This window comes from Eptatretus burgeri, chromosome 15, assembly GCF_056783735.1.
Source record: "Eptatretus burgeri isolate ZD-2024b chromosome 15, Ebu_testis_v1, whole genome shotgun sequence".
In the NCBI taxonomy this organism is placed as follows: Eukaryota; Metazoa; Chordata; class Myxini; order Myxiniformes; family Myxinidae; genus Eptatretus; species Eptatretus burgeri.
In genome coordinates this window covers 32014364-32031954 of record NC_140975.1, presented here as the reverse complement: position 1 = coordinate 32031954, position 17591 = coordinate 32014364, and the positions used below count along the sequence as shown (strand labels likewise).

Here is a 17591-nt window from a genome sequence, read left to right as displayed (position 1 = left end):
TTGCTTCAGGGCAAGGCCTTTATTCCTAATAATTGTTTCTCATTATTTGCACTGGCTTCCTGGTGCCAGATAAATTCCAGTTCACCTTTGCTTCGATGACTCCGTGCACTGGCTCGAAACATACCTTGTCTAAAATCAAACTATTGGACGAAGGTACAGAATGGGTGCTCATATTTGTGGGTGAAGATGGAGACCGTTTGACTGTCATGGAAACTTCTAATTATAATCGTGCCGAAGGAGTGAAGCCTGACATGACATCTGTAATTTCATACAATTATTCGATGACACAGACTATCATTTTAGAAAAATGAGATGCGCATTTGAGTGTACCGTGCAAAGTTATACTCGTATGAACCGCTCACCAGACGGTCATCTAATGATAGCCTGTTGACCAGGTTTGATCAAACTTCGGTTTCATTTTATCACCATAGTATGTTTGCTTATTGTGACAAATTGTGGCTGCATAATAAATAAATAAAAGTCATGTTTATGCATTTACACGTTCCTTTTTAGGTCATCTCTACCGAGATGACATAATAAAGCCGGACCAAATGTCCGTCCGTCCGTACGTCCGTCAACAATTTTTCTTTCCGATCTTGATGAAACTTAGTATGTGGGTAGAGGTTGATGAGTGTTGCACAACGACATAACTTTTTTCTGGGTTCAAGGTCAGGGTCAAGGTCACGAGGTCACGTAAGTTATAAAAATCGCCATTTTCAAAACCTATCTAGTCTGCCATTCTACAAGATATTCGGCAACTGTTTATTGATTATGACAGTAAAAAATATTATCTTGTATCTAACCGGACAGATTTTTTAATTTCCGTCCCGTTTGGCCGCCACGTAACCTGGAAGATGGTCAAAAACGCCTCGATTTTAAGTGCGATTCTTTGTGCGATCACAAAGAAAACTTTTTACTTCTGATCTTGATGAAATTTGGTATGTGGGTAGAGGTCGATGAGTGATACCCAACGACATATTTTTTTCCGGATTCGAGGTCAGGGTCAAGGTCACGAGGTCACAAAAGTTGTGAAAGTCGCCATTTTCAAAACCTATCTAGTCTGTCATTTTAGGAAATATCTGGCAACGGTTCATCGATTATGATAGTAAAAAACATGATAGAGATGACCGTCACCCCCACACGGGGGTAATTTTTTTATTATTGGTCCACAAGGAAACTTAGACACTAGTATAAGCCATTTTGCCCATCATATCTGTGCCATATCCACAAACCAGAAGTGACACCAACTGCAAAAATGTGATTGTTGTTCAGCTTTATGGAAATCAATGATTCGGCCAGAGCAAAGCCAAGGTGCACAATGGTGTGTGTACTCGTTGTGAAAGAAATGGTGGGATCTTTAATTTCCTCAAGCTAAATATAGTCTGCACAGGCAGCTTAAGTCTCGATCAGAAGGTTGTTGTGCTCCTGAATGCCTCACTCCCCTCACCACACTCCATTTGACCTCACCTGGAATTTGAACCCAGACAAAATGACTCGATGGCGAACTCTCTCCCAATTGAGTAATCCAGTCATTTCTAACATGAGACTAATACCGAGCATGTTTGGGTTAGTGACCGATACAAATTGATAACAAATGCCGCACGCACGCACGGACGCACGCACGCACGCACGCACACACACACACACACACACACACACACACGCACACTATTGGAATACACTCGTCCTTTCTGAAATAGTTTGAGCAGTTTCTGAGTTGGCAAAACAACCTGATATATATCATGTATTGAAGCCAAATCGAATATACTGTATACATAATGTATATATATATATATATATATATATATATATATATATATATATATATATATATATATATATATATATATATATCTTCTTTCGGTTGCTCCCGTTAAGGGTCGCCACAGCGGATCATCCGCATGATCCGCATAGTGATTTGGCACATGTTTTACGCCGGATGCCCTTCCTGACAACCCGGGTCGCCTCTTACGACACACAGGGATATGGTACACCTATTTTAACTGGGGTATACACCGGCCCAGTATACTGGTACTCACTTCGCCGACCTCGGAAGGATGACAGGCTGAGTCAACCCCCTGGTGTATTAATTCAGTGGCACAACGGGGCTTGAACTCAGGACCGTTTGGATCCCAAGCCACTGCCCTAACCACTGCGCCAACACCAGGCTTACAACCTTCTTGTGATGTCTCATCGGCTAATTGCAGGTGCATGTGTGGGGTAGGAGAAAATGAATGAATAACCAAACACGACAATGTCTCGGCAAAGGACAAAGCAATATCTTTGGACATCCATGCAGGTTCGGTTTTGCAAACGTTTGTACATTCGTCGAAAGGCATTTTGAATGATCAGAAAGCAAGGCCTGTTTGTAGGCACACTGCAGAATTGTATATATATATATATATATATATATATATATATATATATATATATATATATATATATATATATATATATATATATATATATATTGTTACGTTTGAGGGGGGGGTATGCATTCAAAGGGTAATTAGGATATTTAATTAGGTATGCCATGCTGTTCGAGTTTACCAGGATCTCGATGTAATAAGTAGCAATTCAGTGGTGATAAGTTGTCTAGTAAATGTTCATTTCTTCAAGGGGGGAAATGATAATTGTCACGTAATTAGATAGGGACACGGGATAGGGTAAGTGTGTCTGCGTAAACCCCTTTTGGTATTCTCTGGAGACTGGCCGTGACGTCACAGGACAGTGCAGCGGATGGCTCCGCCCCGTGATCACGATTGGCAAAAGGCGACGGCTGTGGGCCAATAAACGGCTCGATTGGAAGTGACGAGGACAGGAGGATAAAAAGGTTCTTTTCGGGGTCGAAAAGGAAGAGGAAGAAGATCGGGACAAAAACGATCGTGTTTTTTTGGTGTGGAGGCTGTTGCGCGGGAAGCATACTTGTTGTTGTGCTGATTCGATCGTGTTCTTGATCGTGTCTTGGAGCCTTGCTGAGCCTCGTGCCTCACCTTGGTTGGCTCTGGGGTTCTGCTGACTCGGAGTACGGGGTCGAATGGCGGGCGGACCTGCCTCCCTCTCCTGCTCGCAACTTGGCGCCAGAACTGGTTCCCTGGCGGCTGTGAGCGGACTTGAGCCAAGACCAGGAGGTCGACAGCACCACGGTTTCTCCTGCCCCCCTTACGAGAGCAAGGCCACCTCGTCCAACGCCGATCCAGATCCAGCCTGACCACCAGAAATAGCTACGTTTTTGTGTGTGTGTGTGTGTGTGTGTGTGTGTGTGTGTGTGTGTGTGTGTGTGTGTGTGTGTGTGTGTGTGTGTGTGTGTGTGTGTGTGTGTGTGTGTGTGTGTGTGTGTGTGTGTGTGTGTGTGTGTGTGTGTGTGTGTGTGTGTGTGTGTGTGTGTGTGTGTGTGTGTGTGTGTGTGTGTGTGTGTGTGTGTGTGTGTGTGTGTGTGTGTGTGTGTGTGTGTGTGTGTGTGTGTGTGTGTGTGTGTGTGTGTGCGCTTGCTTGGCGCCTTAGAGGGTTTGAGATCTCTATATTCATTGGAATTGTCTGTGTTTTTCCCCACGCCCGATCCCACACCATCCCGTCGAATCGCCCCGGATCCCTCTTCTTGCCGAGTCTTGTTATTTCTGGTTAATAGTAAAAACGAATAAACATCATCAACTCAGTGAAAAGTGACTCGTGCCACCTTCCTCGTCCCGTTTGCGGTAGAGCGATTAGAACCGCCATGTTTGGGTTATAAATAAAGAAACCGCCTCCATCGTTTCGGCTCATTCTACGTTGGCGGGACTGTTCAAGTCCCGTGGACGTCACATTGGTGTCAGGGTGTTGGATGTTTGAACCCCTCTAAATGATATTTGGTATCGGGAGAACATACCAAGATTAAAATCTCGCCACGAATTGGAATACAAAATTACTACAGAAAAGCGCGCGAGCGCGGGAAAATTTTGGCGGGATTTTTCAAATTGAAATTAATTGGCGGCAAACGGGACTTCTGCACCATGGCGGATGTGCAGATGTTTGAGGAGGAAGGCCACGTGTCTGGCAGCGAGTCGGGGGAAGAGGGGAGAGATGGGGGTAGGGTTGGAACCTCCCCCATTCCGAGCGTGGACCGTGTTTCATCGCCCGCAACGGGGCCGGCAGCGCCGGAAACCGGCGCGATGTCGATCCAGACAATGTTGGAACGTTTAATAGGGGACATGACGGCACAAATGGAAAATCAATTCGTGACGCAGAGGGCAGAAATGGCAAATTAATTCGTGACACAGAGGGCAGAAATGACGGCACAGAGGGCAGAAATGACAGATCAATTGGGGGTAATGGGGGAACAGTTGGGTGCACGGATTGATTTAATGAGGGATGAATTGGGGGAAAAGATGGAGAAAATGAAAATTGAGATGCAGGAGTGTGTGGATGTTCAATTGGGGGAAATACAAAGTAAATTTGAGGATAGATTGGAGGAAACAAAGGTAGAAATTACATTGGAGGAGGAAAATATACGGAAAAAATTGGTAGATAAAATTGATGCAACGAACATTCGGGTTGATAAAGTGGATGAAAGCCTGGAACGTCATCGTGCCTGTGTGGATGCTCGTATGCAGCTGCAAGTAGAAGAGTGGGGAGAGCTGAGGAAACGAGGGATGAATTTGGCAGAGGAGGTAAAAGGATTGGAGGCTCGTTTGGACGAACAAGATAAAATTATGAGCCAAGATGAAGTCTTGGATAAAGGCCTGGTTGAGCCGTCTTTTGTAAGTAGAGTGTCCGGGTTGGTTGAGGAGCAGCTACAAACTCGCGACGGAGCCTTGGAAGAGGTTGTGCGGACCCAGAAGATCCTGCGGGAAGAGGTGAATCGGTCCATTCAACGTTTGGAACAGGAGGCAAAATTGACCCATGAGACCCTCACCACAAAACATCTTTGGCCACAGTGGGCTCCGAAATTGGATACGCAGCCACAAGGGTGTTTGATCCCTGGGCTGGATTCGGACAAGGGAGAAACTGAGAAGCGGGCCACCGTAAAAGTGATCCCCCTGGTAAATTTTGACGGGTCAGGGAGCGTTGAAGCTTTTCTGACGCAATTTGAGTGCATTTCCCGACTAAACGGGTGGAATGAGCGGGAACGTACAGGGAATTTGGTGGCAACGTTGCGTGGACCAGCCGCAGATGTGTTAAACGTGATCGCGGAGGGGATGTTGACCAGCTCCCACATTTGCGAGGCGTTGAGCCGTCGGTTTGGGTTCGCGGCAAACTGTGATCTGGTGCGGGCCCAGCTCCAGCACCGCAGATTAAAGCCGGGTGAGACAGTGCAGGAGCTGGCACAGGACATTTACCAATCAGTCAGGATCGCGTATCGGGACCTTACAGTGGAGGCATGGGACAGACTGGCACTCGAGAAATTTTTAGCTGCTCTTCCTGACCCTGAGGTCCGAGCGCTAGTGGAGCTACAGGATCCACCCACCGTGCACCGAGCGGCCGAGTGCGCGGCCAGGCTGGCCTCGTGGAGTCGGCCGGGTCGGGTGCCCGAGAGGCCATCGGTGACGATCCGACAGGCAGAGATTCAGGATCAGGGAGGGGGGCTGGGAGAAATTGGCATTACCCAAATGTTTCAGGAAATTTGCCAGAAACTGTCAAGTTTGATAAAGGGTAATCCGGTAGTTAGTGCGCCAAAGCGGCGGGGTCCAGCCCAGCCAATAGAGCAATTCGATTATGGCCGAGGGGGTCCGGAACCGGAAGAGACATTTCACTGATACTCACGGGGCCTTTTATGGGGAGTTGTTTCCGGTGCGGGCGAAGAGGACACATGCAACGATATTGCCGGTACCCGGCGATGGAGGGACCCTCCAATAGACTTTTAGACTCGGAGAGGGTGAATCCTCCTGCTGAACCGCCAGGTCTATCCGAGATGCCCTTTCATAGGTCGGGTCCGGAGATCACTGTCGGGGGTCGGGGAGACTAGATTGGGCTGAGCATATATGGCCATGCTCGGCTGCTGAGATTGTGGCGAAGTGCCCTCCTTTGGTGAAAAAATGAATTGTGGGAAAATTGGCATGGGTTTGTGAGTTCTGCTGGGTTTTAGAGTGACAATAGCGACAGTGGGTAATTGGAAACAAAGCGGGCATGAGTGGCTGTCCAATGGCTGGTGCGTGGATCGGGTGAGAAGTGCTGTGTGAGTTGTTTTAAGTGAAGAAGTGAAATGTATGGTGCACACATTGATTTTTTATTGGACATGGTGTGGTAACAGGGAAGGTCATGGTCGGTGAAGTGTTAGAAATTCAGGTGTCACATGTAAGGCCGATGGGGTGGGGGAGTCATGTGGGTTTTTTGGGTGGGGATGATGTGCTTGTCCACAGGGATTGCTGAAGCTCACGGTGAGCGTGAATTGCGACCCCCTTCAAGGAGATTCACCACCTGGTGGCTAATGGTGACAGTGTCTGGAGGCAATTGGGAGAGGGTCTGGTTGGGTGACCAAGGCGGGTAGGCAGACCCCTTCCAGAGTGTTGTACGGAATTAGAGCTGATGGCTACCAGGGGGGAGGGAATCAAAGGGAGCGGGGCGGAGAAACGTCCGGGTTGGACTAAAGCTTACCTGTGGGCATGGTTGCACCTGAGATGCCCCCATCATCTTGTGGTAACCCACCCCACGGCCATGACAGGATTCAGCCTGCATGATTAAAATGAGGACCATGACCTAGAAATGTGATGATGACCATGGTGTGAGTGTTGTGAAGATGTGTGAGTATATATATATATATATATATATATATATATATATATATATATATATATATATATATATATATATATATATATATATGTATAGACATATACATAGATATATATATATATATATACATATATATATATATATATATATATATATATACATATACATATATACATATATATATATATATATATATATATATATGAGCCTGGTGTTGGCGCAGTGGTTAGGGCAGCGGCTTGGGATCCAAAAGGTCCTGAGTTCAAACCCCGTTGAGCCACTGAATTAATACATCAGGGGGTTGACTCAGCCTGTCATCCTTCCGAGGTCGGCGAAATGAGTACCAGTATACTGGGCCGGTGTATACCCCGGTTAAAATAGGTGTACTATATCCCTGTGTCGTAAGAGGTGACCAGGGTTGCGTCAGGAAGGGCATCTGGCATAAAACATGTGCCAAATCACTATGCAGATCATACGGATGATCCGCTGTGGTGACGAAGAAGAAGATATATATATATATATATATATATATATATATATATATATATATATATATATATATATATATATATATATATATATATATACATATACATACATATATATGCATATACAGTATATACATACATACATACATACATACATACATACATACATACATACATACATACATACATACATACATACATACATACATACATACATACATACATACATACATACATACATACATACATACATACATACATACATACATACATACATACATACATACATACATACATACATACATACATACATACATACATACACACATACACACATACACACATATACACACATATATATACTTATACATATATATACATACATACATACATATACATATATATATATATATATATTTCTGTATACATATACATACATATATATATATATATATATATGTAGACATATACATACACACACGCATATATATATATATATCAAGCCTGGTGTTGGCGTAGTGGTTAGGGCAGCGGCTTAGGATCCAAAAGGTCCTGAGTTCAAGCCCCGTTGAGCCACTGAATTAATACACCAGGGGGTTGACTCAGCCTGTCATCCTTCCGAGGTCGGCGAAATGAGTACCAGTGTACTGGGCCGGTGTATACCCCGGTTAAAAAGGTGTACCAGATCCCTGTGTCGCAAGAGGCGACCAGGGTTGCGTCAGGAAGGGCATCCGGTGTAAAAAATGTGCCAAATCACTATGCGGATCATATGGATGATCCGCTGTGGCGACCCCGAATGGGAGCAGCCGAAAGAAGAAGAAGAAGATATATATATATATACATGTCGAGGAGTCTAATGTGTGATACTAATGTTGATGAAGGTTGGTGTTTCAAACTACTTTCTCTTTCAAGTTGAGCTCAAATTGAGGGGGGGTGCAGATTGATAAACATGTCAGGCGGCTTTAGCCTGTATCTCACTGGGCTCCAACAGCTTGCGACAAAATGCGAACGGGATTCTCCAAAATGTCTGGAAACGTTTGCGCTGGTTCTCAATTTCCTCGTGTGAGTCGCAGGACGTTGCTCTGGTGTCGCTTGAATTTTGAACATGTTCAAAAAATTCGTGAGACAAATTTTCTCTCAAAATAGTCGCAGAGTCGTCGCAGTTGTCTCAAACCGGTCTTGAATTCTTCTCAATTTAGTTTCCGTGAGTCAGACGGTGCGACAAATGTGACATGCAATGTAATGTAGATATATTCACAAGAGTTCAATCCAGTTATGACTCAAAAAAAAACAAAAAACTCATAGTCCATATTCTAAAACCAGCATTGTCTGTCCTCTTTCTCTTCTGTTCTGAGTAATGGCCTTCAATGCAAACTTTTCACTTTCCCATCATTCCTTTCACCTTCCCATCATTCATAAATTACGTCACACATATTTTTTACATAAATTAGGTCACACACAAAATATGGTCACACCCACAAGCCCCTATCAAGGCAGATGAACAGTTGGGTCACACACAATGTTTGTGGGTGCAACGTTGACAAGTAACAGAACACATTGAACAATCAGGCTTGGTCAGCATTCTCCTGTAATCCCACCATCCTGTTCTGCCAGGGAACAGCTCCCACACCATTGTAGTACTCAGTCACGTACTCTCTTACTCGTTTCCCAACTGACAATATGATTGCTGGAAGGGAGAGGCCTCATATGGTCCCGATTTCTCAATTGTCACGCACAGTTGTCGTGCGACTGTTGCACGACATTTGCGCGATGGTCGCGCGACCGTCGTGTGACCGTCGCGCGACAGTTGAATGTGCCAAAAAATTCTCAGTTTTGTCACCTGAACGTCGCGCGAATGTCGTGCGCCATGTATGCGAACTCCAGGCGAAGTTCATCCCAAATTTCGCCGGGAGTTCGTGGGACATTCGTGCGGTATTCGTGAGACGTACGCAAATGTGTTTTAGTATAAATTCAGTGTGATTCCAAGTGAAAATTATCGCTGTTTTATCGCAATTTGGTGTCTCCAACTAGTCGCGAGCTGTCGCGGCCCAGTGAGATACCGGCTTTAAGCGTTCCATACCTCCTCCATTGATGCACATAAACTTACATGTACACAGACATCCATCCACCGACCTCCCCCCACACGCATACTCTTCAACAACTTACCCAGGCATTCACTTATTGTTTCATGAAGTGAATTTCCATGTAATTTCCCAGTATGTGCCTCCTACTGAGTATGTTAAAACCACTCGCACACCAAGAACACCTGTGGAAACAACATGCACCATTTTCGTATGTGAGGAGTGGGAAAACAACATTGTGAATCAGGAAGGAAAAACTGTACCATTTGTTCCTCATTTCCTGACAAAAAAATTAAAATCACATCAGGCCCATTGTAAATGACTTCGTGTTGGTACCTACTCGGGTTAATGGCCACACTTTTGTACACACACACACACACACACACACACACACACGGAGCAATGTGAGGAGGTGAGAATGACACAAGCTGAAGAAAGACCACGACTAATTTGACAACATAATAATAAATGCACAAAGACACGAATCAGCAGAACAAATAAGTCTTTAAAAGAAACAACACCAAAATCCCCCCCCCCCAAAAATAAGTAAACATAGTGAGTTTTGCAGCAGCACTGCTCATTGAAGAAAAAAACAACAATAAAAACACCGAAAGAACAGAACACGCCTCACAGATAAAAACCAAGCACCACTATGGAAGCACAACCTCGAGGGATGGAGGAGGACAGGACAGATTCAGCAACTACAACGAGGAAATCAAAGCCCTGAGATTGGAGTTTGGATTTTTTTTTCCAATGTTGTTGTTGTTGTTGTTGGTTGTTAGCTTTTTTTGGAGTTTTTTTTTTTCCTGGGTTCCCCCCGAGTGAAGGAGAGATATTTTGTTAGAATTTTTGAGAGAGGAGGGGAAATGGATTGAGCTGAGGGATCAAAAGTAACAATAACTGGAATAAATGGAGTGAAAACAAGGTAAAAACATGGGGGGGGGGAGAAGCACACTCGACTGTCAACACAAACAGCAGGATATGGTTTGGAACAGAAAAATTGACAAAAAACCAAAAGCAAAACAGGAATAAAACAAAACAGTAAAACAGAGTAAATTGTCGGGGGAACTTAGCTTAGCAGACCTGGAAGGAGAGCGTGCTGATCAGTTGTCGACATGCGCCGATCTCTGAACTGGAAATCCAAAGTATTCCTATCGTACAACCTTTTGAACGCCCCTCGTATGTTTGTCGTTGATCACTGCCCTTCAATGTTGAAGTTTATCCCCCGACGGTGTAACAATGCAAGACCCAGGTCGAAAAACCAGTTAAAACCAGTACACATTTTCAACTGGTCTCTATTGGTTCTAATTGGTCTTTAACTGGTCTCTATTGGTTTCAACTGGTACCAGTTAAATTCAGTCAGAATTCCAATTTCCCAGTTGAAAAAAACCAGTAGCTCATATTTGTACCAGTTAAAGTCTTACTGGTTCCAGTTGATACCAGTTGCAATGTACTGGTCTCCCAGTTGATACCAGTTACAATGTACTGGTCTCCCAGTTGATACCAGTTAGTTAAATACAATTGTATTTCAACTGGTAATATATCACTCTATTCCAATTTCCATATTAAAACCAGTAAGAAACCAACTGGCTTTACTGGTACCAGTTGGCTACTGGTTTTCAACTGGTACCAGTTGACCAGTAAGCTTCTGGTCTTCACTGGTTTTTTGACCTGGGGAGACAAGATGCAGACCTGTCAACCCCAAATTATGAAAAAGAGTGAGAATGTAAAATGTGTCCAGAGTTCATGAAGTGACCCAGAATTGAGGGCGTGAAGCACCAGAAAAATCAAGGGGGGGGTCTCGGAGCTTGCTCCCCCAGAAAATGTTTGCTTTCTGGTGTGTTTTAGATGCTATTTCCTGCATTCTAGTGCCAAATTCATCCAATTTTTTTCAGTCAGAAGATAAGGTTCTATGTCATGTTGTCACTGTTTAGTCCACTGCATGGACGAAAAGAAATGAACCAACAACCTCAACAAACAAGACATATATTTGATTTTCATCAACAGATCAAACATGCCTGGTGTTGGCTTTATGGTTAGGGTGGTGAGCTTTGGCTCCTTGGGTCCTGAGTTCAAATCCTGCTCAGCTGTTGAATTAATACCAGGTGGGGTGAACTCTGCCTGTCAACCTTCTGAAGTCGGCAACATGAGTGCCAGCATGCTGGTATACTGTGTCGGAGTGGCGACCCGTCCAGGATTGTGTCCAATAGCCAAGGAGACTGCTTAGGCAGCACCAACGCTCTGCACAGAGTATGGTCCCGATCTCCTCTCCTCCAACAGATCAAATGCCACACAGGAAGGAGAACACTCATCATCCTTGTAATAAAGATGTATTATTTCTGCAAATTGATCGTATTTCCCAGTATTTTGCGGCAATTTCGCGCGACAAATGAATCCTCAGTCACAAGACATTTCATTGGAACAGGATGGTCGTCAACAATTGACAAATTGTACTCCGTCTCTCATATAGAAAGTGCGGAACGACACGAAGCAATCGGATTTAAGTCGGTATTCAAGGTTATAACATCAGTTAAACCAGTTGCGATGCAATAATGTTGGAAATATTTTTTGTTGCCAAGAATTTTTTTTTTTTAAAAAGTGTGAGAATTCATAGCGAGAACGTGAGAACGGGAATTTCAACAGAAAGACGTGAGTCTCAGGGCAAAAACGTGAGAGTTGACAGGTGTGAAGAGGTGAGATGCAAGATAGGAGATGTCACAGCAAGATGGTTAGTATCAGTTCTTGCATGGGCATGACAGTATCGCTGATGCAGTGCCCCCTGTAGGTTAGAGCAGGAATTTGGAATCTGTCCAATGAGTCAGCGATATCTTGCTTACTTTTGACAAAGGACACTGTTGGGTCTTTAACGTCCACCAACTAATGCTGGCGGACAGATCCCCAGTTTAACATCCATGCTAGGGACGGTACAAACATTGATGAATCACTCTGTCTGTGAAACACCAGGATGAGAGTTTATAGCTGAGTTTGGATTCAAACCCAGGCTAGACTGCTCAGAGTGGAGTGTGTGTATGCGTAGCTCTTGGAGTCTCGGCCATCCTACTAGCCCACTGGGAGCCAGTGAAGTGGTTAAAGGATCGGAGTGATGTGATCAAAAACTAAGAGCCCAACTTACATGTTCTGCATGAGTTGTAAGGGTATGAGAGAAGAAGCAAACAAGCGTGTTAACAGCTTGAGTTGCAGTGATTTACAAGCACAACGTTATGAGACAGTGAACCAGCATTCCACTTGTCCTCTTATTTAAACCAGGTGTATGAAGGTTAAACGTGTGTCGTGTGTATCAGCAATCTCCTTGCACCTCGATTCATGCTACCAAATGGTTTATCTACAGTAACCGCGATGAGTCCCTTTTTTTGTAATGCCCTTACTACCCCCACCACCAAAAGTGGCCGGAGGTTATGTTTTCTTTCCTCTTTGTATGTCTGTTTGTTTGTGAACAGGATATCTCAAAAAGCTGTGGATGTATTTGGACGAAATTTTGTGGACAGGTGGTTGGGTGGTGATAAGGACGAATTGATTAGATTTTTGGTGAAAATCCAGATCTGGATCAGGTGACTAGAATCTTTTCAGTGATTCTTCACCAATAAAGAGATAGGGCCAAAAACGATGTGTCGCACAATATCTCAAAAAGTTGTGGACGAATTCAGACAAAACTTGGTGGACAGATTGGGTGTGCGACAATGAAGAATTGATTCGATTTTGGTGAAAATCCGAATCCGGATCCGCAACTATAGTTTTTAATTTTTTTAAGTGATGCTTCACCAGTTATGACAAAACTCGGTGGATTAGTTGGTTAGGTGACAAGAGCAAGCCGATTCGATTTTGGTTTAGGTCCGAAGATCTGTCCTATCGGTGAGATACAAACGTAATCTGTTCAGCCTGGTGGAGGTATGCGCTCGACTGACTGCCGTTCTCATTGGTAAATTGATTCTTTCATCTTGTGTTTGTTTGTTAACCAAAGTCAATGTGGAAAGCAGTTTTTAATGGCTTAGAAATTGAAGAACAAATGTGAATGAGGTAGAGTTCACCATTTTTTTATCGTCAACTATATATGGCTCAGATCAGAGCTTGTACATATATATATATATGTATATATATATATATATATATATATATATATATATATATATATATATATATATATATATATATATATATATATATATATATATATATATATATATATATATATATATCACGAATATAGGGCAGGGCAAAGACGTTAGGAGACATTATTGTACTTTCTTCATGACTTACAAGAACATAAGTAGACAATGGATGAACATACAAAGCCTGGTGTTGGCTTATTGGTTAGGGTCGCTGGCTTGGGATCTTAGGGTCTTGAGTTTGAGACCCTGTCAGACCGGTGAATTAACACCAGATGGGGTTGACTCAGCCTGTCATCCTTCTGAGATGGGCAAAAATGAGTACCAGTGTATTGGGAATCGGGGCATTGCATCAGCGGCACAGCCTTGCCCTCAGCCAATGATGCCACCTGCAGTCTGGTGATGCATATGAAGGGGGAGGAGAACAAACATACATTTGTAATATCTGGCATTTGAATCTGCGTTCCTTGAATCATAGAGCTGGCTAGTGGCTCAGATGGGAATACTAACGGGCCAATTTGTGTGGTTGATTTACAATTCCAAGCGAACAGTATTGTATAAAAACTCCAGATCCCATGTGGGGTACAAGTGGATCATTTTCTGTCGTGGCCAAAAATATTGGCACCCTTGCACTTTTTTCAAATAATGCACCATTTCTTCCAGAAAATTGTTGGAATTAAAAAATCTGTTGGTTTCCACATGTTTTTCTTTGGTTTGCAGTGGAACAAAAGAAAAAAAGCTGAAAAGATTACTAAATCTGAGTTTGTTCCACACATAAATCCTAAAATGGCCCGGACAATATTATTTGCACCTTATAGAAGTTGTTAGAAATAATTAGATTTCAAGCAGGTGATTCTCCTTTACTTCGGAATTGAACTCACCTGTGGTGAGTTGCAAGTGCCTGCAATATAAAAATCACTCATTCAGCCAGTTTGAGTGGAGAAATGGAGTCATTCTGCTGTTTTGTGTCACTGTGTGTACCAATCAATGAGCATGGAGAAAAGAAAGAAAACCAGAGAATTGTCTGAGGATGTCAAACACAAGATTGTAGCCAAGCATGGACAATCTCAAGGCTACAAGTCCATCTCCAGAGACCTTGATGTTCCTATGTCCACCAGACGCAATGTTATCAGGAAGTTTAAGGCTCACGGCACTCCAGCCAACATCCCTGGACGTGGCTGCAAGAGAAAACTTGGTCGGAGATTGTAGCGAAGGATTGTTCCTATGGTGGAGAAAGCACCTCGATCAACTGCCAAACAGATTCAAGCTGACCTTCAGACACAAGGTATGACAGTTTCAACTCGCACCATCCGTCGCCAACTCAATGAAAGGGGGGTTCTATGGAAGGAGACCCAGGAGGACCCCACTGCTGAGAGAGAGACTTAAGAAAGCCTGGATGGAGTTTGCCAAAACACACCTAAACAAGCCAAAATCCTTCTGCGAGAATGTCCTGTGGACATATGAGACCAAGTTAGAGCTTTTTGGGAAAGCACATCATCTCTATGTTTGCAGAAAACAAAATGAAGCCTTCAAAGAAAAGAACACCTTCCCTACAGTCAAACATGGAGTTATTGTGCTGCCTCTGTCACTGGGTGCCTTGAATGTGTGCACGGCATCATGAAATCAGGAGATTACCAAGACACTTTGGAGCGCAATGTTCAACTCAGTGTCAGAAAGCTGGGTCTCCATCGGAGGTCATGGGTTTTGCACGAGAAGAGTGTTTGGCTCAACTGCCAGTGGAGAGGAGTAGGAAGCTCATTCATGGCTACAGTAAGCGCTTGACTGCAGTCATGTTGTCCAAAGGCCGTGCTACCAAATATTAAGTCTCGGGTATCAATACTTTTATCAATGCCATTTCTTTTTATTTTCTGATGTAAAAGGATATGTTAAATTCTGAATCAAAAACAGGTTCTGTAATATTAACAGTGAAATAAAGAATTGTGGAGACAAAATACTTTGATCAATTTCAACTTATTTTTCGAGAAAATTGTGAGTTTTTTGAAAAAAGTGCAAGGGTGCCAATATTTTTGGCCATGACAGTACATCATAAATCAAGTTAAGTCATTGTGTGAATAATGATCATTCTTTCTGTTCCCCAAGCTTTGCTCTCCAGAGGTGTGCACCAATGCAGTCGATCACCTGTAATTGTGCTTCATCTGCAGGTGTTCCTCACAATTTCTCAACAGGTTCCGTCTGGGCCTGCAAGATAGTTCACATTCAGCACACTGTACCTTTGTGTCGTTGGGTCTGTCTAGTCTGGATTTGATTCTTGACCCGACATTAAACTATCCGATCGGGGGCTTCGCAGGCGAGGTGATTCATCAATAAGTGCATGGTCCGTCGCATACGATGTTCAGCTGGGGACCCATCTACGATCATTGATTGCTTGTGAACATTAAGGATCCTATGTTGTTGCTAAAGGAGTTTGTCTCTGGTACGCTGGTGAAATTCCAAATCCCTGTATCTGATCAACCATGGGGCTCACATCTTGCAGTTGCCCCCAAGGCACTCTCTGTACACCGAGGGACTGATAACCTACCAGGATACGCGATTATGCTGGGGGAAATGGTCCTACCTTCCTCGTTCAATGAAGTCAAAGAGTTTGGCCAGTCTAGAAATCACACACACACACACACACACACACACACACACACACACACACACACACACACACACACACACACACACACACACACACACACACAATTAGTATTTTGTCGTTTTCTTCCTCTTCAACTCCCCACTTCTTGCAGAGCTGTAGTTAAAGGACCAGTCATAGTTGTTGTTTTTTTTCTCCACCCCATGATGAGCTTTTCTGATGTAGATTCCATTTTGCATGAAAATCCTTTTTGTGTCTATTATTATAATCGGAGATGATCATCCATGTTTTTATGTCAGTGAGGCCATTTGAACACTTCTGTTCTCACGTCTATGTTAATTTTAAATTTATTTCATATCCGTCCTCGATGCTCCAGGACTCTCCTTCATTGGCACAGATGCCATTCATAGATACAATTCACTCCCAAACTTCTAATTAAATATGCCCAGGCTACCTGCCTGTATCAAAGGGAAAAATAAAGGTCAGGAATGACGCCTTGCATATTTCCCTGACAAATTCAATTGAGACGTCGATAACTACATTGTAAGGATGAAGGATGCTCTTGGGGTTTACGCAAGACAAATGAAAGGTGTCCCTGAGAGTCCGAGACCATCACCGGGACCTTTATTCCATTCATAAAAGAAAAAATGAAAAATTGTCCGTATTTCTTTTCCCTATCCAAGATCGAGGCTCATGGAATCCATCCATTCATTGGGACCCTACTCTGTGCAGAGCGTTGGTGCTGCCTAAGCAGTCTCCTTGGCTATTGGACATAATCCTGGACGGATCACCACTCCGACACAGTATACCAGCAAGCTGGCACTCATTTTGCCAACCTCAGAAGAATGACAGGCTGAGTCAACTCCACCTGGTATTAATTCAACACCTGAGTGGGATTTGAACTCAGAATCCTTGGATCTCAAGCCCACCACTCTAGCCATTAAGCCAACACCAGGCATCTGGAATGGTTATCCATCTTCAAACTGTTCACGGCCACCATTGTCAGACAAAGGGCCCTTTGCAAATGTGGATCGGACTTTGAGAAACTCTCAAATGTATAAAAAAAAATTTCACTGTCTCTGATCTCTGTGATGTTCCTTTCTGGGTCACGTGTTCTGTACTCTGCTGTACCCACAGTATTCATGAGTCACCAATTTGGTGTCATCATCATTGTTTCATATGGAGCCCTTTGCTTGCTGGAATCTGTGCTGCAGATGCAATGCCCCCTTCAGGTTAGAGCAGGAATATGTAATCTGTTGAGGGTCCCGGCGATAACTCACCTACTCTTGGCATAGGACACCAAGTTTGTATAATTTGGAAGAAAATATGTATATTCTTACGAAATAATTTTGAGACCTAATCATTAGTGAAATATATTTACCTTAAGCCTGATTTCTGCTACTAAGGTGCTTGGAGTATCGTTCGTATAACCTTTTTGAATTGCCCTCTTATGGGTATTTAAATCTGCTACAAACAACTTTTAAATATTGGAACAACTGAGAAGGAAGAACGACAACCTATATATTGGAAAGAAAGAACTTGAAAGTAGAAGCAAAGGAGGGAAAGTTATTGGAGGAAGGTGAGAATAAGA

At 43.5% G+C, this 17591-nt stretch overlaps 1 protein-coding gene across 2 annotated transcripts in view; it reads left to right on the top strand.

Annotated features, from left to right (window-relative positions):
* LOC147011854 (RNA-binding protein Nova-1-like) overlaps positions 1 to 17591 on the top strand; it is a 99734-nt gene that overhangs the window by 72198 nt on the left and 9945 nt on the right. The gene's annotated exons all lie outside the window — the stretch shown is intronic.